The following is a 25,278-nucleotide window of genomic DNA, read 5'->3' on the forward strand; positions in this document are numbered from 1 at the left end:
GGCAGAAGAGGAAATTGCCTCAGGCCTCACATCATCAAGGGGCCTCATGAGCTGGGCATAATTAACACAAATAACACTAGTAATATATATATATATTTATAATAATTTCTCAGTTTGAGGCACTCCATGCTCTGCTCGAGTCCCCTCCTCTTCAGCAGGTTGGTTCAGCAGGAGCACAATCAGCAGGAAGCTTAAAAGTTGCAAAGGAAACGGGGCGAGAGGGGGTTTTGCCTGGCCACTGTGCCCAGGTTAATTAAGCCACATTGCCGACAAAAATGCTCCCCAAAAAATGTAATTAATCAAAACAGCTGAATAATAATTCATAGTAGACCAATTGTTTATATCCATACATATATGTAACCGGTGGGAAATGGCTAACGAGTTAGCAGTGCACATTATTAATAACTGTTCAAGCGGTGACGTCACTCGCTCTGAGACCTTGAACTAGTTGTTTACCTTGCTCTGCAAGGGCCACGGCTTTTGTGGAGCGATAGGTAATGATGCTTCGTGTGAGGCAGTTGCAGATGTGTTTAGGGTTAGGGATCCCTGGTTCGAGCCCAGGTTAGGGCGAGTAGAGGGATGGAATAGACTGTTACATACATATCAATATTAATCCAAGTTTTTCTCATAATAGTAGAAACAAGTGTCATTAATCATCTACATAATGGTTCATAATAAAGGACTATTCCACACTAAAGTATTAACGTGCATTGTTTCACACGATATGATTGCAAACGTGACTTTCATTGACATTAAGCTGCAGCAATGAGGTGCTTTCAGGGCGGGGCAGAGAACAAGAAAGAAAGATTACATTTTTACATAAAAAAATATGTAAATTAAAGCATTTCTTTAGTAAAAAGACAGGCGCTGCTGATAATACTGCCATGGTCATCTAGGCAGAGAACATGTACTGCATGTGTGGCCCATGGCATGTCATACTCTTTTTGGCCAGGCAGCATCAGATACATGGGCTACATATAGTAAGACAGAGGGGTGCTGTTTTGCTCGCTCGGATGCTTTCTCCGGTAAGATAGTTTCAGCCACTTGTGAATTGTAGGAACATTGACTGATGCACAGTACACTGTTCGGATGCTGGAATTATTTTGGATGAACGTGCCAAGGTAACCTACATTTTGAAGTGATTTGTTTGACAATCATATGAACACATCATGACTGGTCGTGTTCATGACATATTTAAAAGGTAATACATTTTTACAGCTAAATTACAAGTGTTGACTATAAAAAAAAAAAAAATGTGGGGGCGGGGGGGACTCTGCCTGCGGCCTCAAACGCAAAAGCTCAGACACACCAGTAGGGTTGCTGTTCACGTAGCAAAAACTGAAGTCGTCAGCCACTCAGCCTTGTTAAAATACTCCAAACCAGAAGGTGGCAGTAGCGTTGTTTGGCAATGCACATCCGTGTGTGTTGCTTATGGTCTAGATTCCAACGTTAGCTAGCTAGCTGCGGTAATGTTGCTATTTTGTAGAAAGCCAGATGGCCACAGCTCGATAACTACCTAGCAAGATGATGAAGAAACAATTTAATTCACTCTCCATAATTCCATACTGTCAGTGCCAGTCCATAGCCAAATGTTTCGCTAGCTAGCTAATGACACTGCACTAATTTGGCAGCTAACACAGGCAGCTGTTTCATGGAAACTAGCTCATATTTAATTATAATGTCAATACTAGCTACAGTGGTTAGCTAGCTTGGAGGAAGTATTTAGTGTTGTGTGCATTGCGTCTGTGCACTTAGCTAGTTACTATCTCATAGCCTACATTGTATATAAAGTGTGACTGGCTTATCCATGGATGTACGGAGAAAAATGTCCTTTTTGTTGTCACTCCTGTTGGCTCCCCCACGTGGAGATTTGTGCTCTCTGATTGGCTCAAAGTCATATTGTTGGCAACTGACGAGCATTGCGATTCTACAAGTAGAAAACGGTAGGTTCGTCGCTTCCAGGTCAGCACGCAGCAGGTACCGCTTTTGTTTTAGCGAGAGAAGGAACGGCCTCCGACTGGGATAAGTACCTATTAGCAGTCTATCGGCACTGAGATTCTCTGTGTGTTTCATGCATAGGCCTTAGTCCGCCCTCGTCCTTCTATCCCCTTCAACATCCCTGACATCTGAGTCTACCTTATGCACTGTGACGCAGCACAGCACAGGGTTTACAGAGGTTTTTGGCACAGAGGCATCTCTCCGGTGTGTTGCATGTTACTGTCTCCGTGCATTGTTTCACCGTCTCTTTGTGTGTATCAGTACACGGACACTCCCTGTCCTCACCTATCCACTCCACTCGCGTCACTGGCCAGGGACGGAGGGAGGAACCGAGGGAGGGAGAGAGAAAGTGATATTTTGAGTGTGTTTAGACAGTGCTTTGGTCTCAAGCAGACTTGTCCTAGCATTGCCATTGTCTGATAGACAGACTGGTCTTCTTAACGGTTTGATTTATAATTGACGCAGACTAGCTTTTTCTAGACTTTAAACTCCTTACTCCCACTCTGATCGGGCACTCTTGTGCATGAGGCCATGCATACAGGCAAGTGATCAAATCATTTACACATTAACTTTCAGTAATGGCTGATCTATGTTAATTTACAATACTTTCTAAAAGTATTCTATGAGATGCATCTGAAGAGTAAGATTAACTGTGGAGCAATAGAGATTATTTTTACCAATGAAATTCTGTTTTTATTGTTTCCCTCCAACCTCCCTCTAACCTCCCTCTTTACCTCCCTCCAACCTCCCTCCAACCTCTCCGGATCTATATAATATGACGAGTTGCATGGCATCTATCAATCAATGAATCTGTCTCTGATTCCTATGCAACACCTCACTCTTTCTCCTCTTCTCCCTCTCTTTCCCTTTCCCCCTCTTTCCCTCACCAGTAACTCCTGAGAGACTGTCTAGCCTCTCACTTTCTTTAATCTCTAGTTTATGTCAATTAAACTACTCCTGCCTCATCCTGTGTATTATCGATTGGGTCTTTGCCTGGCTTTAATGAAGTGTTTCTTATGAGCGTAATGATGTGATCTATGTGACTTTAAAGAGGTCCAGCCAGCCTTTTGGTAAGGAACGCAGTGATGATAGACTAGCGCCCTGTCCACTTGTACATCAAGCTGCCTCGCGCTACAGAAACAGGCGCTTGTGCAAGGCTACTTACCTACTTATGCTGTGATTGGCATCCATAGGAGGAAGGCTTACAGTACTGCCCAGTAGCAGCATGGTAAAATACAGCAACTGCTTACATGGTATACATGTATGTACGTTACACTATAACTCTGTATATATGAGAACATATTTTTCAGTTGCCTTTGAGCCAAAGAGCCTAATGAAGATATGGATTTACATAACCAGCCTTATTTTAGATTTTTTATCTGTGTAAGAGGTCAATGTTAATGTATATGAATGCACATACAAATGTAGCAGCTGTGATGGGTCTGTTGTATAGAGTATTCCACTGTGGCGTGACATTGGATTAGATTAGATTAGGATTAAACACTAGGGCCCTGAGATGGAGGCTGGGTGGGTGGGTCTGACCACAGGAGTATAGATTGTCAACCACTCACGTCATCTCAGCCCAGCCCCTATACTGTCATTACCATGCTAGTTTACCCTACCCCACCCCCTACACTAGCTCCACCCTACCCCACCCACACTCTGAGCCCAGTGATGCAGGGTGGGAGAAGGGGTTACAACAGTAGCAACATTCACACACATGGATTAAGATGAAGAGTCAGCCTTAGAAAGCCACTGTTGCTTTTCAACTCCCTCATGTGAAAATGTGTCATTTCTTGTGGCATTGTTTTTATGTCTGAACTCTCTCTACTGTCCCTCCCTCCCACTCACTTCTCTCTGCCCTCCATCCCGCTCTCTCTCTTCCCCTCTCTCTCTCTCTTCCCCTCTCTCTCTCTCTTCCCCTCTCTCTCTCTCTTCCCCTCTCTCTCTCTCTTCTCCCCTCTCTCTCTCTTCCCCTCTCTCTCTCTCTTCCCCCCTCTCTCTCTCTCTCTCTCTCTCTCTCTCTTCCCCTCTCTCTCTCTCTCTCTCTCTTCCCCCCCTCTCTCTCTCTCTCTTCCCCCCCCTCTCTCTCTCTCTTCCCCCCCTCTCTCTCTCTCTTCCCCCCTCTCTCTCTCTCTCTTCCCCCCTCTCTCTCTCTCTCTTCCCCCCTCTCTCTCTGTGGGTGGGTTTGGGCTGAAATAGGTCAGGGAATATGCACAACTATACTTTGATGTAAGAGTGAAGACAGAACATCTGTACTAGTTGTATTCCATCTGGAGCCTCCACTACCCAACAGGATATTGACTGGAAAGTAAAACACTGATTAAACTGGCACTGAACACAATATTGAAAAATGTGCTTGAAATATCGGAACACTCTTCCTGTGGTCAAATCAATTCTATCTGTGTCACAAATGCCACCCTATTGCCTTGACAAGGCCCATAGGGCTCTGGACAGAAGTAGTGCACTATATAGGGAATAGGGTGCCACTTTGGACGCATTCTGTCTTCACAATGGGTTTTGGGGTATTTTAAACACTTGTTTAGAGTTGTAGAACAGCGCACATGTATTACTCCTAGCCGTTTAATAACCTCATCTATCACTGTGACATTATTGGGATATGGGTCCTTTGTTTCTTCACCTTGGGATGGCTTTCTGACAGGCAGTTAAAAGGACACCCGTGAAGGTCTGGGTCGCCATTAGTTACATCCGTTTGTCTGGGTTCTTGTGTGTGTGTATGAGGCAGAGAGAGAGAGAGAAGTCCTTGTGATTTGCATACCTTACATAGCTGTGACTGTCTTCTCATCACTCTGCATTAATGACGCATGGTGTGTTTCGAGAGACAGAGCAGAGATTCTGAGGAGTGGTCTCGAAACTCTCTCTGTTTGGTCCCTTCCAGGGTCTAAACTCTGGCCCTATTTCTCCTACTGTTCTATATTCTGTTGTTCTATTTGAGACTTTGAGTGTTTCTCAATATGCATAAGACCGTGCTCCGAGCACGCAAATTGGAGTACGGGAGGGCCAGAGCATAAGTCCAAGTCAAAGTATGCGAAACGGAGCACGGATGCGTACTCTGCTTGTACACATTTCGAAAAGCATGCATCGATGCAAGCTTCAACGAAAAGTACAGACAGAAATATGACGCAACCTCATCAAAAACTCTCATTCTAGGCTCCAGCCTGTGCCTTGTGTCTGGAGCTGAATGTGGGGTGCACATCTGAGCGGGGGGTGGGTGGGGGGTGGGGGGGGGGGGTTGGTTGTCTTGTCTCAGCTTCTGTTTGCAGATGCTACCCAGAACAGAGGCCTTTTTCCTGGTTCATGTGCTTCAGAGTAAATCAGCTCACAATGAAGAAGACATATAAAGAGCGTTGTCCATATTCTACGTCTACTTACCAAAAACTCTGACATTTTCATCCCTAACTACAACATTTTCAGACAAGATAGAACGGCCAAAGGGGGCGGTGTTGCAATCTACTGCAGAGATAGCCTGCAGAGTTCTGTCCTACTATCCAGGTCTGTACCCAAACAATTTGAACTTCTACTTTTAAAAATCCATCTCTCTAAAAACAAGTCTCTCACCGTTGCCGCCTGCTATAGACCACCCTCTGCCCCCAGCTGTGCTCTGGACACCGTATGTGAACTGATTGCCCCCCATCTATCTTCAGAGCTTGTGCTGCTAGGTGACCTAAGCTGGGACATGCTTAACACCCCAGCCATCCTACAATCTAAGCTTGATGCCCTCAATCTCACACAAATTATCAATGAACCTACCAGGTACCACCCCAAAGCCGTAAACACGGGCACCCTCATAGATATCATCCTAACCAACTTGCCCTCTAAATACACATCTGCTGTTTTCAACCAAGATCTCAGCGATCACTGCCTCATTGCCTGCATCCGTAATGGGTCAGCGGTCAAACGACCTCCACTCATCACTGTCAAACGCTCCCTGAAACATTTCAGCGAGCAAGCCTTTCTAATCGACCTGGCCTGGGTATCCTGGAAGGATATTGACCTCATCACGTCAGTAGAGGATGCCTGGTTATTTAAAGAAAATGCCTTCCTCACCATCTTAAATAAGCATTCAAGAAATGTAGAACCAGGAACAGATATAGCCCTTGGTTCTCTCCAGACCTGACTGCCCTTAACCAACACAAAAACATCCTGTGGCATTCTGCATTAGCATTGAACAGCCCCCCGTGATATGTAACTTTTCAGGGAAGTTAGAAACCAATATACACAGGCAGTTAGAAAAGCCAAGGCTAGCTTTTTCAAGCAGAAATTTGCTTCCTGCAACACAAACTCAAAAAAGTTCTGGGACACTGTAAAGTCCATGGAGAATAAGAACACCTCCTACCAGCTGCCCACTGCACTGAGGCTAGGAAATTCTGTCACCTCCGATAAATCCACTATAATTGAGAATTTCAATAAGCATTTTTCTACGGCTGGCCATGCTTTCCACCTGGCTACCCCTACCGCGGTCAACAGCACTGCACCCCCCACAGCTACTCGCCCAAGCCTTCCCCATTTCTCCTTCTCCCAAATCCAGTCAGCTGATGTTCTGAAAGAGCTGCCAAATCTGGACCTCTACAAATCAGCCGGGCTAGACAATCTGGACCCTTTCTTTCGAAAATGATCTGCCGAAATTGTTGCAACCCCTATTACTAGCCTGTTCAACCTCTCTTTCATGTCGTCTGAGATTCCCAAAGATTGGAAAGCAGCTGCTGTCATCCCCCTCCTCAAAGGATGGGACACTCTTGACCCAAACTGCTACAGACCTATATCTATCCTACCCTGCCTTTCTAAGGTCTTCGAAAGCCAAGTCAACAAACAGATTATCGACCATTTCGAATCCCACCGCACCTTCTCCACTATGCAATCTGGTTTCACAGCTGGTCATGGGTGCACCTCAGCCACGCTCAAGGTCCTAAACGATATCGTAACCACCATCGATAAGAAACAATACTGTGCTACCGTATTCATTGACCTGGCCAAGGCTTTCGACTCTGTCAATCACCACATCCTCATCGGCAGACTCAATAGCCTTGGTTTCTCAAATGATTGCATCGCCTGGTTCACCAACTACTTCTCTGATGGAGTTCAATGTGTCAAATCGGATGGCCTGTTCTCCGGGCCTCTGGTAGTCTCTATGGGGGTGCCACAGGTTTCAATGCTCGGGCCGACTCTTTTCTTTGTATACATCAATGATGTCGCTCTTGCTGCTGGTGAGTCTCTGATCCACCTCTTCGCAGATGACACCATTCTGTATACTTCTGGCCCTTCTTTGGACACTGTGTTAACAACCCTCCAGACGCGCTTCAATGCCATACAACTCTCCTTCCGTGGCCTCCAACTGCTCTTAAATACAAGTAAAACTAAATGCAGGTTCTTCAACCGATCGCTGCCTGCACCTGCCCGCCCATCCAACATCACTACTCTGGACGGTTCTGACTTAGAATATGTGGACAACTACAAATACCTAGGTGTCTGTTTAGACTGTAAGCTCTCCTTCCAGACTCACAACAAACATCTCCAATCCAAAGTTAAATCTAGAATTGGCTTCCTTTTTCGCAACAAAGCATCCTTCACTCATGCTGCCAAACATACCCTCATAAAACTGACCATCCTATCATTTACAAAATAGCCTCCAATACCCTACTCAATAAACTGGATGCAGTCTATCACAGTGCCATCCGTTTTGTCACCAAAGCCCCATATACTACCCACCACTGCGACCTGTATGCTCTCGTTGGCTGGCCCTCGCTTCATACTCGTCTCCAAACCCACTGGCTCCAGGTCATCTACAAGACCCTGCTAGGTAAAGTCCCCCCTTGTCTCCGCTCACTGGTCACCATAGCAGCACCCACATGTAGCACGCGCTCCAGCAGGTCACCCCCAAAGCCAATTCCACCTTTGGCCATCTCTCCTTCCAGTTCTCTGCTGCCAATGACTGGAACAAACTACACAAATCTCTGAAACTGGAAACACTTGTTTCCCTCACTAGCTTTAAGTACCAGCTGTCAGAGCAGCTCACAGATCACTGCACCTGTACATAGCCCATCTATAGTTTAGCCCAAACGACTACCTCTTCCCCTACTGTATTTATTTATTTGTTTGTTTTGCTCCTTTGCACCCCATTATTTCTATTTCTACTTTGCATTTTCTTCCACTACAAATCTACCATTCCAGTGTTTTACTTGCTATATTGTGTTTGCTTTGCCACCATGGCCTTTTTTGCCTTTCCCTCCCTTGTCTCACCTCATTTGCTCACATTGTATATAGACTTATTTTTCTACTGTATTATTGACTGTATGTTTGTTTTACTCCATGTGTAACTCTGTTGTATGTGTCGAACTGCTTTGCTTTATCTTGGCCAGGTCACAATTGTAAATGAGAACTTGTTCTCAACTTGCCCTCCTGGTTAAATAAAGGTGAAATAAAATAAATAAATAAAATGAAAACTTACAAGGCGTCCACTTCCATCTACTAGATAATCCATTAGGACACTTCATCTTTAGGCTTTCTCAGCCTACCAGTTCAGAGGCAGTGCTCTTTTAAAGCCAACAAACGTTTCACACTATTAGGACGGTTAAACAGAGACTCAGAGAATCAGTCAGGTGTCAGGACAGCAGAAACAAAAAAAGCTCATATTCATGAGGAATGAAAGATGGAGAGAGGGAGCGGAAGGAGCGAGAGAGAATGGCAGAGAGAGATGGTTATCAATGTATGTCATTCTGTCAGAGTGTGCTGGGCCGGGCTGTGAAGCTACCAATCCCTCAGCCCTGTCTGACTGTACCCCCTCCTCTCCCTTCATATCCCCCTCTCACTTTCACGCCCGCACGCACACAAGTGGTAAGGTAAGCTTACTATCCATATTACCATATCAGGTGTGTTTTAGCTGGAACATGTTTGTGTGTGTCTGGAAGTTGCTTTGGGGCTTCTGTACCCTACCTGGAGAATAATCTGGGAGTTGTAACATATATTAGAGGAAACATGTTTGTTAGCGGTAGGGTAACGTGTAGAGGCCTAAGGTTTGCTGTAACCTTGGTGTGGGATTGGGCTGCTGGTTATTCAGACACACAGCTCACAGCTCTAGCAGGGAGACAACAGCAGTAAACACCTAGCTATAGCCTCTGATGACTGGAGAGAGTTTGTGAGAGAGAGAAAGAGAGGACAAAACAGAGAGAGTAAAAGAGAGTGAAAGAAAGAGTAAAGGCTTCAGCATGCTTCCATTGGCTGGCTCTTAGCCCGAACTCGGCTAGGTGAACCGGAGGACCGCGCTCACATACTCCCTTAAAAGACCATCGCTTGAAAAAGCGGCAATAGTACTGTTTGTCCATCTTAAGACCCATAGCCACTTCCTCAAAATGCTCATAATTAATGTTGACGTTTTTTGCAGAGATCTTTGTCGGACAGTTTTACATCTAAGATGTTTGGTGCAGTATTTTTCAAGTGAAAACAATTGCGCATAAAAATTGTCTGCCGTCGGTTCCATGTTCCAAACTGCCTCTGGAAGCAACGTCAGCACAAGAACTGTTTGTCGGGAGCTTCATGAGATGAGTTTCCATGGCCGAGCAGCCGCACACAAGCCTAAGATCACCATGCACAATGCCAAGCTTCGGCTGGAGTGGTGAAAAGCTTGCCGCCATTGGACTCTGGAGTGATGAATCACACTTCACCATCTGGCAGTCCGACAGACAAATCTGGGTTTGGCGGATGCCAGGAGAACACTACCTGCCCCAATGTATAGTGCCAACTGTAAAGTTTGGTGGAGGAGGAATAATGATCTGGGCTGTTTTTCATGGTTCGGGCTAGGCCCCTTAGTTCTAGTGAAGGGAAAGCTTAACACTACAGCATACAATGACATTCTAGATGATTCTGTGCTTCTGACTTTGGGGAAGGCTCTTTCCTGTTTCAGCACGAGAATGCCCCCATGCACAAAGCAAGGTCCATACAGAAATGGTTTGTTGAGTCCTGACCTCAACCCCATCGAACACCTTTGGGATGAACTGGAATGCCGACTGCGAGCCAGGCCTTATCGTCCAACATCACTAATGCTCTTGTGGCTGAATGGAATCAAGTCCCCGCAGTAATGTTCCAACATGTAGTGGAAAGCTTTCCCTGAGGAGGGGAGGTTGTTATAGCAGCAAAGGGGGGGACCAACTCCATACTAATGGCCATGATTTTGGAATGAGATGTTCGACGAGCAGGTGTCCACATACACTACATGACCAAAAGTAACAAAAAAAATCTGGCATTAATTTAGACGTTTTTGCAGAAGAGCTCTTACTTGCACAATTTGACATCTAACTAAGATGTTTGGTGCAGTATTTTTCATGAACATTTTTTTGCATTAAAACGAGTCGTCTATCATTGAATGACAACAAACACTTAATTGAAGATTCCACTGAGGTATAATAAGAATCCCTACTGTTGACCAATGAGCGACGACGGGACGTAAACTTCGGCTACCAAAATTCGGCTTGCCTCTAGATAAATTGTCGTGTGCACGAACAGCCAAAAAAAAAACATGCCGAAGACCAAAGTAAACATAAACGTTACAAAATGTCACCATTGTATATGTACAAACTGTTCTGAACTGTTTCGGGTGAGAAGCAAGCGGAGAGCGAGAGAGAGAAAAGAGAGCGAGAGAGACATAGCTTTACGGTGTAAATCACAAAAAGTGTCAGGGTGAGTTAGAGAGAGATTAGGACAGTGCGTTACTGGCCACTCACTTAATCTCCATATCTCTTCTTCACTCACTTTCTCTGCCTCTGTTTTCATCCCCTTGAGAGGCCCACGTGTAAATATTGAGTTTCACCACTTCAAGGAGGCATTTCTCTTTCTTTCACACTCACCTACAGTATCTATAATAAACCTTTTTTCTAACCAATCAGGGTCAAGAATGGAGAAAAAAATTCACGTAATTTCTTTACTCGATATCCATCTATCTACAATATCCACCTGTCAGTCCACTTTCGATCAATTGATACGGCATGCATCAGGTCTGATAAAAGTGTTTGTATAACACATTTCCTATAGTACTTGATATGATTATATACTGCTCAAAAAAATAAAGGGAACACTTAAACAACACATCCTAGATCTGAATGAAAGAAATAATCTTATTAAATACTTTTTTCTTTACATTATTGAATGTGCTGACAACAAAATCACACAAAAATAATCAATGGAAATCCAATTTATCAACCCATGGAGGTCTGTATTTGGAGTCACACTCAAAATTAAAGTGGAAAACCACACTACAGGCTGATCCAACTTTGATGTAATGTCCTTAAAACAACCTCTTGACGGGCTCGTCCCGTATGCGGGACGGACATCCAGCGAAAAAATCCTATCGCCATTAGCATAACGAAATGTAATATATATATTTTTTCAAATATAGGACTATGTTATATCGTTTTATAGATACTCCTCTCCTGAATCGAACCACGTCGTCCGATTTCAAAAAGGCTTTACAGCAAAAGCAAAACATTAGATTATGTTAGAGGAGTATATCGTAAAAGTAGCCACATAGCCATTTTCCGACCAACCACATGCATCACAAATAACCAAAAAACAGCTAAATGCAGCACTAACCTTTTACAAACTTCATCAGATGACACTCCTAGGACATCATGTTACACAAAACATGCATTCTTTTGTTCGATAAAGTTCATATTTGTATATAAAAACAGCATTTTACATCGGCACGTAACGTTGACTAACTATTTTCCCTCAAATGCATCCGGTGAAACAGCGCTACAATTTACTAAATTACTATTCGAAAACATTTTAAAAATGTAATATTGTCATTCTAATATTTATAGATGAATATCTCTTGAAAGCACCTGTAATGCCAGATTTTAAAATAACTTTACTGGGTAATCACACTTTGCGATAAAAGGAGTGGTGCTTCTCCTGCTCCTCCTTGCACAAAGGCAGAGGTAGCGGTCCTGCTGCTGGGTTGTTGCCCTCCTACGGCCTCCTCCACGTCTCCTGATGTACTGGCCTGTCTCCTGGTAGCGCCTCCATGCTCTGGACACTACGCTGACAGACACAGCAAACCTTCTTGCCACAGCTCGCATTGATGTGCCATCCTGGATGAGCTGCACTACCTGAGCCACTTGTGTGGGTTGTAGACTCCGTCTCATGCTACCACTAGAGTGAAAGCACCGCCAGCATTCAAAAGTGACCAAAACATCAGCCAGGAAGCATAGGAACTGAGAAGTGGTCTGTGGTCCCCACCTGCAGAACCACTCCTTTATTGGGGGTGTCTTGCTAATTGTCTATAATTTCCACCTGTTGTCAATTCTATTTGCACAACAGCATGTGAAATTTATTGTCAATCAGTGTTGCTTCCTAAGTGGACAGTTTGATTTCACAGAAGTGTGATTGACTTGGAGTTACATTGTGTTGTTTAAGTGTTCCCTTTATTTTTTTGAGCAGTGTATATTTGTGATATTGACTCTTGCTATATTTTATATTTTATTTTCATATTGACATTTCTAAAGCATTGTTGGGACATTAGCTCTAGGATAATGTCATTCAATGGGCTATTGTCATCATCACCTTGGGGAAATCTGGGTTTGTTTTCAGTGGTAGAGAAGAGGATTTGAAACAAAGAGTTGGATTTAGCTAACGGTAGAAGCTCAGCTACAGCCGATGCCAGCACCAAGAGGGCAGATTGCTAAATTGTAATTATTTCTCCACTGTGGCCTATTTATTGCCTTACCGCCCTAATCTTACCTCATTTGCCCACACTGTATATAGAGTTTTCTATTGTGTTATTGACTGTACGTTTGTTTATTCCACGTGTAACTCTGTTGTTGTTTGTGTCGCACTGCTTTGCTTTATCTTGGCCAGGTCGCAGTTGTAAATGAGAACTTGTTCTCAACTGGCCTACCTGGTTAAATAAAGGTGAATTTTTTTTATTTATTTTAAAATTTAAAAATGACAAATACAGTGGCTAGCTAGCTGAGTAAATGATTTACTCTCATTGATTGAGACAGGTGTCTGTCATCATGTCCAGTGCTTAATTTGTAAATCGGGAGATCCTGGAACACCATAGTGAGCGTGAGAGGGGTTATCCGGCGGGCTCGGAGGTATCGGAACACATTGAGAAAAAAGTGTCAAACACAACGTAGCAGCCAAGTAGCCTACTATTTATGGTGGTGAAACGGACAGCACTTTCCAAGGTGCTAATTCATTAAAATAATTTTAGACGTCCCTGCAGTATGCCCACAAACTTGAGAATAGCTGCAGGGCTTACACAAGTCTGAATTTCTTAAAGCCTAATTTTCTAGACATCAATGTACAGCAACACTTTTAGACGACACTGCAGAACACCCGCCATATGCACACATACTCAGCTGTGGGGCTTACAAGACCCGAATTTCATATCGTTTAAGACATCAATGTAGCAGAAGAACAATATCTGAATAAAACTTCAAATAAAATAAATCAAATGTAGGCTACAGTAGAACACACACATGAGAATATATAGGCCTCCTGCCTATGTGATAATATGAAGCGTATATTCAGGTTACAAACGTGTTCTGTGCTGTGAAGGTAAAGTGAAAAAAAATGTCCTACCTTAGTTTTCAAAACCTCCCACAATGACTCTACCCATGTCAAGTCCATTTAACTCCTGGGAGTCAACTTGAAATTAAAATCACATTTTATTGGTCACATACACATGGTTAGCAGATGTTAATGCTAGTGTAGCGAAATGCTTGTGCTTCTAGTTCCAACAGTGCAAATCAAACCAAAGTTTAATTGTCACGTGCGCGGAATACAACCATACAGTGAAATGCTTACTTACAGGCTCTGACCAATAGTGCAAAAAAGGTATTAGGTGAACAATAGGTAAGTAAAGAAATAAGACAACAGTAAAAAGACAGGCTATATACAGCCCACTACTGTTGTGTCATCTGCAAACTTGACGATTGAGTTGGAGGCGTGCATGGCCACACAGTCGTGGGTGAACAGGGAGTACAGGAGGGGGCTGAGCACACACCCTTGTGGGGCCCCAGTTTTGAGAGTCAGCAAAGTGGAGATGTTGTTTCCTACCTTCACCACCTGGGGGCGGCCCGTCAGAAAGTCCGGGACCCAATTGCAGAGGGCGGGGTTGAGACCCATGGCCTCCCGCTTGATGATGAGCTTGTAGGGTACTATGGGTTTGAATGCTGAGCTGTAGTCAATGGACAGCATTCTTTACATAGGTATTCCTTTTGTCCAGATGGGACAGGGCAGTGTGCAGAGTGATGGCGATTGCTCATAGCCATGAGCAGGCATGTGGCTGTGATGTTTAGCCTCCTTTTAAGGCTGTTCTGAAGACTCTGGCTGTAGTCATTTTTATTTTTTATTTTTATTTTTTTGTGTTAACCTGACTTGCTGCCACCAAATGCGCTATGGTTCAGACATGTTTAAAGACCTTTTTTCTGAGGGCTCTTTGTTTTTACATCTGATGCATTGATGTTAATCTACTGTACATTCCACCCACTCTTTTGCTCATTTATTTCCTCATTTCTAGACCCAAGCTCCCTACCTTTTTGCATGTTGTACAGCCCAACTTTGAATTATGCATGACCAGCCAGGGGTTATACGTTTGCTTGCAAATTGCACCTGCTCTGAGCACTTCGTCGGTGGATGCACTGCCCCCCCTCCCCCCAGGTCCCCGTCTACCCCCCTCTCCCACTGAGTCTGACTCACTAGTCGGCCTACTAGCTAGTGGAGCTGCCGGTGGTGATGCTGAACTGGTGGGATTAGCATGGCCATCAGGAACAGTTTTCCCCTCACTCCTCTCCTCCAGCACTGACATTTCTTTGGCTCGTTCTGGGTTCGATTCACCATCTTTCTCTGGATTTCTGGACTTGAAAAATGTAAAACTCGATTGCCTTTTCTTTTCCATTTTTTTATTTGGCTTTCCCATGATTCAAATTCAGTAGGGAGACGACTAGGCTACGTGACGTGATTGCGTAAGGACCTCTTCACTAGCTGACCACCACTACCAAGACCTGTGTCAGGATCAGGTACTTAACCCACTGGCTCTCCCCATAACCTCTATGTACAAATAAGAGAGCAGGTCTGGAATCAGTGTGGCAGGATGATTACATAGAAAGATCACCGCGCTTTTACATGATGGTCTTTCTGGGGGGCGGGAAAAATAACGAGGGGGCAACTTGATTTAATGATGATCGCTATGACTAGAATGTCTACAGTGCAAACAGTTAAATAATTAATAAATCATGCCGCGAGAGGTACCGGATCTGGGCAAATAGATGCCGGAACAAACAAAGTCAAATCTGAGAGGTGCCAGATCTGGGCAAATAGATGCCGGAACAAACAAAGTCGAATCTGAGAGGGCTGAAACTAAGCACTGGTTATGCCATGCGGCACTTTGGGCTGGACACTCACCTGTCTTGATCAGAAGACTTGAAATAGAAAAGATGCCGTCTCACACTGTTGGATTACTTCATGGAGCAGAAAAGTATTTATTTTAAAAACTGAGCATTTTCTAAATTCAAACGGACCCCCTGCTACTGGACACGGACATTTTGAGACTCCTGTTTCCACGAATCAAGGATGAAGACTGCATCGCCAAGCTAAGGTCGGTCGAAAATTCTCTGTGCTACACCAAACATTACCTAACCTGTAACTCCCAGTAATGGATACCAACAATCTTTTTTGTAGACGTGTGTTTGTATTGTGTTTCGAGAATCTGCAGAGAAAAATAATGAGGTGGTTGTGTCATTACTGTTGTAGTCTTGATTTTATACCTTTCAGTGTCCCTTGCTGGTTTTTGTCCCACAATCTTGTTGTGCTTCATAATCACAAGGGTTGTCCCCTTCCTCATGCTCGTGTACCCAAAATGCCACCGCTTTGGGGTATTTTTCAGCAGGGGCTATGGAAGCACTCCATGGAACCTGAGATTTACAAAAAGAAAAGGTCAAAAGATAAAAGGGGTAGACTAAATTTATTTCATGTTCTGGAAGGTTTTCTGTGGTCCTCAGGCTACATCTAACCACCTGTAACCCCATAACACAAACACAAACCCATACAAACAGTACCCAATTCATGTTTATGCCATGCTTACTGTAAATTGAGCTATCTTAGCCGTCAGCTTGTAAATATTTTTCCCAATTTACCTCCACCTTGTGCCGAGCTTGGGGTTGGAAAACACATGCTGGTGGAATCAGATTATGTACCACCTACAACAAAACACTCAACAATACACAATTTAACCACCCCACTAGTTGTATTGACCTCTATTAGACTGGCTAGCTTAGCACACCTAACATGGACATTTTAATATTGTTAGCTTGCTGTTGGCGTCACTAAATTGGCAGCAAGATTGCTAGCTAGCTGAGAACCTACTAATCAACCTTATACAATTTATACACATTCATAATTCCTACCAACACACAGAGAGTGAGTTAGATATATTGAATTCAGTTTTCTTTCCAGACAAGGGTGGAATAGATGGCTACCAGATTGAGTTACTCTTATTTGCTAATGTTAGCTAGTTTATGTTAGCTAACATTAGTAAAAGATAGAACGAACAGACAAACGTGTACTCTGCTGAAGGTAGCTACCAGTCTAGCAGTAACTACCATGGCATAGGCAAAATTAATTGACAGTGATGTGTACCTTTAATCGAGAATCTTCCATTTTGTTGTGAAGGGAGAAAACGATGGTATCGCATCACTTCTCAGCTGTGGTCTAAATGGATTCCTCATCCGTTCAGGCTGAAAATCCCTCTGCTAATCTTTGGTCACCGTAAGCATCATTCTTGATAGCCGCAAACCACTGGCAGCATCTGGGTAAATCTCTGGTAGGTAGAACGGTAAAAGATAACTCATTTACATGCTTCTTTGTAATTAGCACAGCCAGACAGAACACCAAACGGGCATAATGACAAACGTAAAATAAAAATGCTTAAAGAAGTTCTGAGATTACAGTGTGTTGGTCGTTTGAAGTTAACAACGCCATTAACTAAATTTGTGGGCACTCCCACATGGTTTATGAACTGGTACAAAAAAACGACACTTGATTCAAGAGTTTTTCAATTTAAATTATTATATGAACTTCTTGCACCCAACAGAATGCTATATATATGGGGCATACAACAATAGCCAGTCAATAAATAATATAATAATACTTGTAGGAAAGGTTTCATCTTTAGCTCACAATCTGTGGATACTATACGATTAGAAAGGTAAAAAAAATGATGTAAAACATCACAGCACAATTGAAAAATATACGGCACATGGAAACCAAACGAGGGAGGTCTATGGTGATAGGTGGGATGGGCTGAGAGAGGCTGAGGGGTGGGATTAAAGAGCTTATGTTTGGTAATGTATTATTGTTATGTTACTGCTTTATATAAAAGTACCATGTATGCAAAATGTGTATGCAAAATGCATATGTAAAATGTATATGTAAAATGTATGTATATGTAGCAGAAAAGCTGTAAAAAAAACTAAAAGATATTTGTCCTCCGAAGAGGGGGGGTCGTGGAGGGGTTTAACTTAAAAAAAAAAGATATATATAAATAACAAAAATATAAAAAATAATAATAAATAAATAAATAAAAATATTACAAATAAAAATGTTTGCGGGCACACCCAATCTACCTAGCAGGGTGGTATCAGGATTCGCTATGAATGCCGGACTTAGTGGTTCACTATGAGCAGACGCGTACACAGGGACACTTCCTGATTCTACCAGTGAAATGAAATGTGCTAGTTGTAGCTTGTGGTTTGGATAATGTTGATGTTTATGATAAAACATAATGTTGTTAATATAGTAATGACTATATGCCATGGCAGAGCCAGGGTGAAACTCCCTTTTAACTTAAGCATTTTCATTCTTAAACATGATCACTTTATAGTGATTTATAGTCACTTTTAATTGATAAATGCACGAATGGAAGAATAGCCTAGTGGAGACGTAAACAGCAACAAATTAGTGGCTAACATTGCTTCAATTACAAAATGTAATTTCAATAAACAGTTTTACTCAATGATTTTATTTGTTGTTGCTAGAATTAATAGGGCATTAAGAATAGATTTGTGACACCATCAGTCGAATGTAGCACACAGCTGTAGGCAGGACAGATGTAGCCTAACAATGAAAAGAAACAAGAAAGAAAAGGATAACCAATCACTGTTAGACGTTGGTTTCACAAAGAGATAGAAACAGAGAAATAGAACGAGAGACAGAGACAGATAGAGACATTGTATCTGTTAACACACTCCTCCCCACCACTCCTTCCGGAGGCGAATGAGAGAAGTTAGCGGAGGCCTATCGACTCCTTGGTTAGTAAGAGGGGAAAAAGGATGTGGCATTTGACTCTCCTCCTGTGTGTGAGTGTGTGAGTGTGTGTGACAGACACTGAGACCAAAGAGATAATTTCTTCATTAGAGAAGCTATGACTATAATGAGATGGGGGACAAGGAGGAATATGAGTGTGTGTGTTCTGTGAATCTGTGTTGTTTGTGACTCCAACCAGAACCAAGCGGACATGGATTTCTCTTTGTCAGTCAAGGAGCCTGCTGCAATCATCCCTGCAGCTGTGTAACAAAATCATTTTAACGAGTAAGCTATCAAACTGTTTTAATGGGGGAGAGAGGGAGGAGAGATAGAGGGAGATGGCGAGAGAGAGAGGTGGAGAAGATGGAGGGAGAGAGAGATCTAACCTCTTGCCAAATGTATGACCATTAGAGACACATATTTCCCTCAGATTACACAGACACAAAGAATTTGAAAACAAATCCAATTTTGATCAAGTCCCATATCTATTGTATGAAATACCACAGTGTTCCATCACAGTATTTGTGACCTGTTGGCATAAGAATAGGTCAACCAGTGAAGAACAAACACCATTGTAAATACAACCCATATTTATTTATTTATTTTCCCTTTTGTACTTTAACTATTTGCACATCGCTACAACACTGTATATAGACATAATATGACATTTGAAATGTCTTTATTCATTTGGAACTTGTGTGAGTGTAATATTACATTTTTATTGTTTATTTCACTTTTGTTTATCAATTTCACTTGCTTTGGCAATGTAAACATATGTTTCCCATGCCAATAAAACCCTTGAATTGGATTGAGATTCTCACGGTTGTTATCTGAGACATGGCTTTCTGCGTTCCTTCCCTTTCTCTCTGTGTTTGGCAGAGCACCATGCTGTGTCTGCTAGATTGAGCCCCATCCTCCCTGCTTCTCATAACTGTTTAATTAGCAAAGTGAATTCAAGAAAAACAAGACGATAGAATAGCCTGAATGCTTACAGAGTCCCGGTGTATGCTGTCTTATACCATACTGACATTTGTTTAACATGTTTCATTAGATTACCACATCCCACCCTGTAAGTAATTTAATAAAGCATTCATTCCTCTGCTAGAGCTTGGAGTGTCAAATGGCTCCCTATTCCCTGTGTAGTGCACTACTTTTGATCAGGGCCCTAAATAGAATAGGGTGCAATTTGGAATATTTTTAGTCTGTCATCATTCAATTTATTAGTTTAGGTGCGTGATTATAATCCCCTCTTCATATATCTTGACTTACTTGACTTAAGCCACCTTGGGAGCATTAGGGCGTCCACCATGGCTCTCCACCTCACTCTCTTCCGTGCGAGGGCTTTTGCTTCTAGCCGGAGCCCCGCTTTACTCAGTTCTTGAAGAGTGGAGCGTCTCCAGTTGTTTTTTGGCATTCCCTGCTTTCTTTTTCCTTGAGGGTTGTAGTCCAGTGCTTGTCTTATGTTTAATGTGTCTTTTCTGATTGTATGTTCAGTCCATCTCTTGATTGCATTGCGTATGGGCTCCTGTTGAATTTTTTTCCACAAGTCATGGTCGGATATTTTGCTTGGCAACCATATCCAGAATGTGACGCAGGGAGTTGTTGATAAAGACTTGTAGTTTATTGATTAGGGATTGTGTGTTTTTCCATAGAGAACATATTCAACATTTTGAGTTGAAGATGCGGCTCTTGGTGTTTATGGAGAGCTGTGATGAGAGCCATAGGAGGTGGAGTGTCCTGAAGGAGTGTCCTGAAGGAGTGTCCTGAAGGAGTGTCCTGAAGGAGTGTCCTGAAGGAGTGTCAAGCTTTGCTGAAGTGTAGCTCTACATCCTTGTCAGATCCCCCGCCAGTGCTGATGTTGCTTCCAACATAGACGTTTTCAATAGTTTCCCCGTCTATGCTGAGTTTTGGGGATTTGGTGTTTTTTTTTGTCAGTGTCTTGGTCTTTACCACATTTATTATGAGGCCAAGTTGTCTGGTGTTTTCTTGTAGTCGATCTGTTTTTTTGTTGCGTTTGCCTGTGACTTTCAGAGACCAGAGCCAGGTCATCTGCTAAACCCAGGTCCTCCAGTTGAGTGAATGCGCTCCACTGGCTCCCTGTTCTTTGATGTGCTGTGGTTCTTGTCATGGTCCAGTCGATGGCTATTAGAAAAGCAAAGGGACATGATAAGCAGCCTTGGCGTACTCCAGTTTTGATGTGAAATATTCGGTTGGAGGTGACCTGGCCTGTCAACACTTCATACATACTCCTGATCAGATTCACATATTTTTGAGGGACGGCATAGTGCCGTAGCAGTTTCCATAGACTATTTCTGTCTCGACTATCGAAAGCTTTTTCGAAGTCTACGAAGTTGATGTGTAAAGGAGTCTGCCATTCAATGCACTATTCGACAATCATCCTGAGTGTTGCAATGTGGTCTGTACAGGAGTAGTCCTTCCTAAAAGCCTGCTTGTTCATTTTGGAGTCTCTTTTTGAGTCCTCCATCCTATCCAATATGATGCGACAGAGGTTTTTGCTGGGGATTGAGAGGAGCGGGGTTCTGCTCCAGTATTTGCACTCACTGAGGTTGTTTTTCTTGAGGACTGTAACAATCAAACCTGGTTTTCTGGTGCTTCCACGATGTCTGGGGTTAAGTCAGGTGGAGGCCTGTTTAGGATTTCCTCGACGTGTACATTCCAGTGCTCCAGTTGTTGGGATTCTTTGGTAAGAAGGGTTCCCAGTTCGTCTCTGATGGGGTGGCTTCGGATCCTGTTCTTCCCAGCCCGCTATCTGGTGATCTTGGAGTTGTGTTGTTTGGCTACCACCTCCGCCTTGCTAGCATGTTGTTCAGTGTGTGCTTTCTTGTCCCTCTAGCACCTCTTTCTGACCACCTTATCTCCATCTTGGTATTCCTGCCACAGACTTTATCTCTTGGAGTTATCGATTTCCCAGTTGAGTTTGAGTTCGGTCTCCCTCATTTCTTTCCCAGGTGTCATCTGTGATCCAGTATTTTCTCCCATCTATATTTTCTCCTATCTTCACAAGTGCTTGTGATGGCGTTCTTGCATCTTGACCACTTGTTATCTGTGTTTTCTCCCTCTGAAAATGCTTGAAATCTGTGTTGTAGAGATATTTCCCATTCCTGGCGTATCTGGCTATGTTGTAGTTTTCTCGTCTCAAATCGCCTCTGCACCCTACTGCCCACCTTCCTCTTTACTGCCAACTTCATCCTGATTTTTCCTACCAGGAGGTGATGGTCTGAGTCCATGTCAGCCCCCCTTTTGACTCTGACATCCAGGAACACTCTCCTCCATTTTCTGGTTATTGTTATGTGATCAACCTGGTTTTCTGTTTGGTGGTCCGTGGATACCCTTGTGGCATTGTTGGGGGGTTTGTGTGGGAAGAGACGTCCTCCAATTGCCAGCTCGTTGAGAGAACAGACTATTCTCGGTCATCTGTCCTAGACTCTCTCTCTCCATTGTGCCTCTCCAGTTGTCGTTGTCCTTTCCAATCTTGGCATTTGCGTCCCCCAGTAGAATTTGGATGCCTCTCTTGGGTACTTTTGGAATAACTGTCTGTAGCTGTTGATAGAAGGCGTCTTTCTCTGCAACGTCAGATGAGTTGGTTGCAGCATAGCACTGTATGATTGTAATGGTCCGCCCTTTACGTGTAATTCTGGCTGTGATGATTCTTGCCTGTATTGGCTCCCACTCAATGAGGCTCTTTGCTGCATCTTTGACAGAAGTAGTCCAACTCCGTGTGTGTTGTTTTTTTTCTTCATTTGGATTTCCAGAGTAAAGGAAGGTTTCACCTGTAGCGGTTGTTATTCCCCTGAAAGTGTTCCATCTGCTTTCACAGACTCAGGTGCTCAAGTTATATCTTCTCATCTCTCTGGCTAGTTGTGACAACTTCCCTGACTGGTGTACTGTTCTGACATTCCAGCATCCAATTCTCACTCTTCACTTGAGCTGTACTACACTCTTCCTCCCCTTGGCTTTCAGGTGAGTTTGGTTCACGGGATTCATTGGCACCCTTCTAGGCTAGTTTGTTCATCCCAGGTTTTGGAGAGGTTGAGTGTCCATGGTTTCGGTTTCTATAACAAGTTTTAAAACAATTTCCAATTGGCTCATTCATCCCCTCTCCTCTCCCCTGTAACTATTCCCCAGGTCATCGCTGTAACTGAGAATGTGTTCTCAGTCAACTTACCTGATAAAATAAGGGTTAAATAAAAAGAAAAGTAGCAAGGCAGCTGTGTCCACTGTTCTCTGCAGTGGTCGTAGATCATTTTCCTTTAAGGCTCCATGATCTAGAGGCAGACTGTCCTTCATCTGAACCCTCGCCCTAGAAGAAAAGTAGGTTTTGGAGACCATGGTGCTTGCCTACGGAGCTGTGATTGGAACGGCACCTCTGTACCTTCAGGCTCTGATCAGGCCCTACACCCAAACAAGGGCACTCCGTTCATCCACCTCTGGCCTGCTCGCCTCCCTACCTCTGAGGAAGCACAGTTCCCGCTCAGCCCAGTCAAAACTGTTCGCTGCTCTGGCACCCCAATGGTGGAACAAGCTCCCTCACGACGCCAGGACAGCGGAGTCAATCACCACCTTCCGGAGACACCTGAAACCCCACCTCTTCAAGGAATACCTGGGATAGCATAAAGTAATCCTTCTAACCCCCCCCTTAAAAGATTTAGATGCACTATTGTAAAGTGGTTGTTCCACTGGATATTATAAGGTGAATGCACCAATTTGTAAGTCGCTCTGGATAAGAGCGTCTGCTAAATGACTTAAATGTAAATGTAAATGTAGTCCGGTTTGGTTAGACCCAGTGGTGGAAAAAGTACTCAATTGTCATACTTTATTAAAAGTGAAGATACCTTAATAGAAAATGACTCAGAAATGTCACCCAGTAAAATACTACTTGAGTAAAACTCTAAAAGTATTTGGTTTTAAATATACTTAAGTATCAAAAGTAAATGGAATTGCTAAAATATACTTAAGTATCAAAAGTAAAAGTATAAATCATTTCAAATTCCTCATGAATTTCACAATTTTTCTGCCAAAATGTAACGAGTACTTTTGGTTGTCAAGGAAAATGTATGGAATAAAAAGTACATTATTTTGTCAAGGAATGTAGTGAAGTAAAAGTTGTCAAAAATATAAATAGTAAAGTACAGATACAAAAAAACGACTTTTAAGTAGTACTTTAAATTAGTTTTACTTAAGTACTTTACACCACTAGTTAGACCTGGCTGGAGTTACCTCCCACTGGCATAGCACTAAGGGGTCATTAAGGTACAAAAGCCCCCTCACCACAACAAGGTGACAGTCCCAGAGGAATGTCATCTTAATATATCAGAGAGGAATAAAACATGAGAGAGGGTGAGTGGAAGGGGGGATGTTTCTGCAAAGCTGCATATTATGCAGGAGACATACAGATGCAATGATGTGCATTATGGACAAATATGGATGTGCAGGATGTAGATTGCATCATCTCAACATCTTTCCAGAACCCTTAGGGCTGTGCCTTATACAGCAGGTGCTGAATTGCTAATAGTTATATCAATGCACAAGTTATATGTATTGATGTTCGTATGGCTAGCTCTTTTAACCACTGTTATCAAAGGCTGTGTGCAACATGGGTGCTGTAAAGAAGGTGTGTATATACAGGTGTATAGATATGAAGTATGGGTGTATAGATATAGTATATATATGCAGAGATAGATGTTTAAGTACGCGGCTGTATGAAGAAGTGGGGAAGTGTCAGTGTGCTGCGGTGGTCAGGTTTCTCTCCCCCTCTCTGGCCGTGTCATGCAGCTTTAGTGTTCTGATCATGGAGTTCTGATCATGGAGTTCTGATCATGGAGTTCTGATCATGGAGTTCTGATCATGGAGTTCTGAACTCGTCATGCATCTACACCTACATTTTAAATGTGTCCACAGTTTGTCCGGATTCCCTTTTCCCGCGCTGTATTCAATTGCCAGTATGCATTCTACAAACGGTGGAATAGGCTAAATATGATAACGCAACAGCAACTGATGGCAGTAGCTAACTACTGTAGCTAACTAGCCGGCTAACCTCTGTTAGCTAGCAAGACGGGTTAGCATATTAGCTAGCTGGTTAGCATTTATGAGGCCAGCAAACATGTTCCTCACACGCTAGGAACGTATTTCCTCCAACGTTATAATGAAAAGGTGCCTCTCGGTCCCAAAACCCAATTTTTCTGGAGTCTTGTGGGAGGAGCGCCGATGACATCGCCCACTCTATATGCTTTCGGTAGCCTGATTGTGTCCAGACTGAGGAGAAATCCACACACAATGCATCCCTGACCAGCTCCTGAAGTGGTCAGACAGATCAGAACACAATCAGACCACAAAGTGACTTTTGTGCGTCTAAACCCGTCTTTTCAATGTGATCTTCCTATTCTGATAGCAGAAGTCACATGTTAGTATCAAGTGTAGACACGACCTCTTTCTCTTTCTCGCTCTGAACTCCCAATAGAGTCCTGTCCTGCTATAACCTCATTTTGGCCCTAATGGACCTCATCAGCAACACGCTGGGACAGAGACACTCTCCCTACATTTCTCTCTCTCTCGCTCCCTCCCTCTCTCTTTTCTTTCTTTCTCTCTCTTACATGCATATGAGACTGTCTGTGCGTGTATGTGAGCAGCAGTGCTTGTCTTCCGCAGTCTGCCCTTCCTGGTGTTGGCTGTGCAATGGGGCGAGAGGTGTGAATCCAAAGCCAACATGTACTGTAGACTACAACTGCTTGCCTCTTATCTATACAGTTGTCTATGAACCAACCCCCAACCCTAACAGTGTGTCTCGGACTGGAGTGTTCTCTTGTGAACTCTGTCTGCACATTTCGGTTATGTATTCATTTCTCTCTCATGTATGAGGACACATTTAGGCCATGCATCTGTTTAGCCATCGTTCTGAACAAACTCCCTTTTAGGATCAGTTAATGAACAGTGTTGTGGTGCCAG

General features: G+C 43.2%; 1 protein-coding gene across 1 annotated transcript in view; it reads left to right on the forward strand.

Moving 5' to 3' along the window:
• LOC106611786 (neuronal acetylcholine receptor subunit alpha-7) overlaps positions 1-25,278 on the forward strand; it is a 76,816-nt gene that overhangs the window by 1,067 nt on the left and 50,471 nt on the right. The gene's annotated exons all lie outside the window — the stretch shown is intronic.

Source organism: Salmo salar, chromosome 09, assembly GCF_965601325.2.
Source record: "Salmo salar chromosome 09, fSalSal1, whole genome shotgun sequence".
In the NCBI taxonomy this organism is placed as follows: Eukaryota; Metazoa; Chordata; class Actinopteri; order Salmoniformes; family Salmonidae; genus Salmo; species Salmo salar.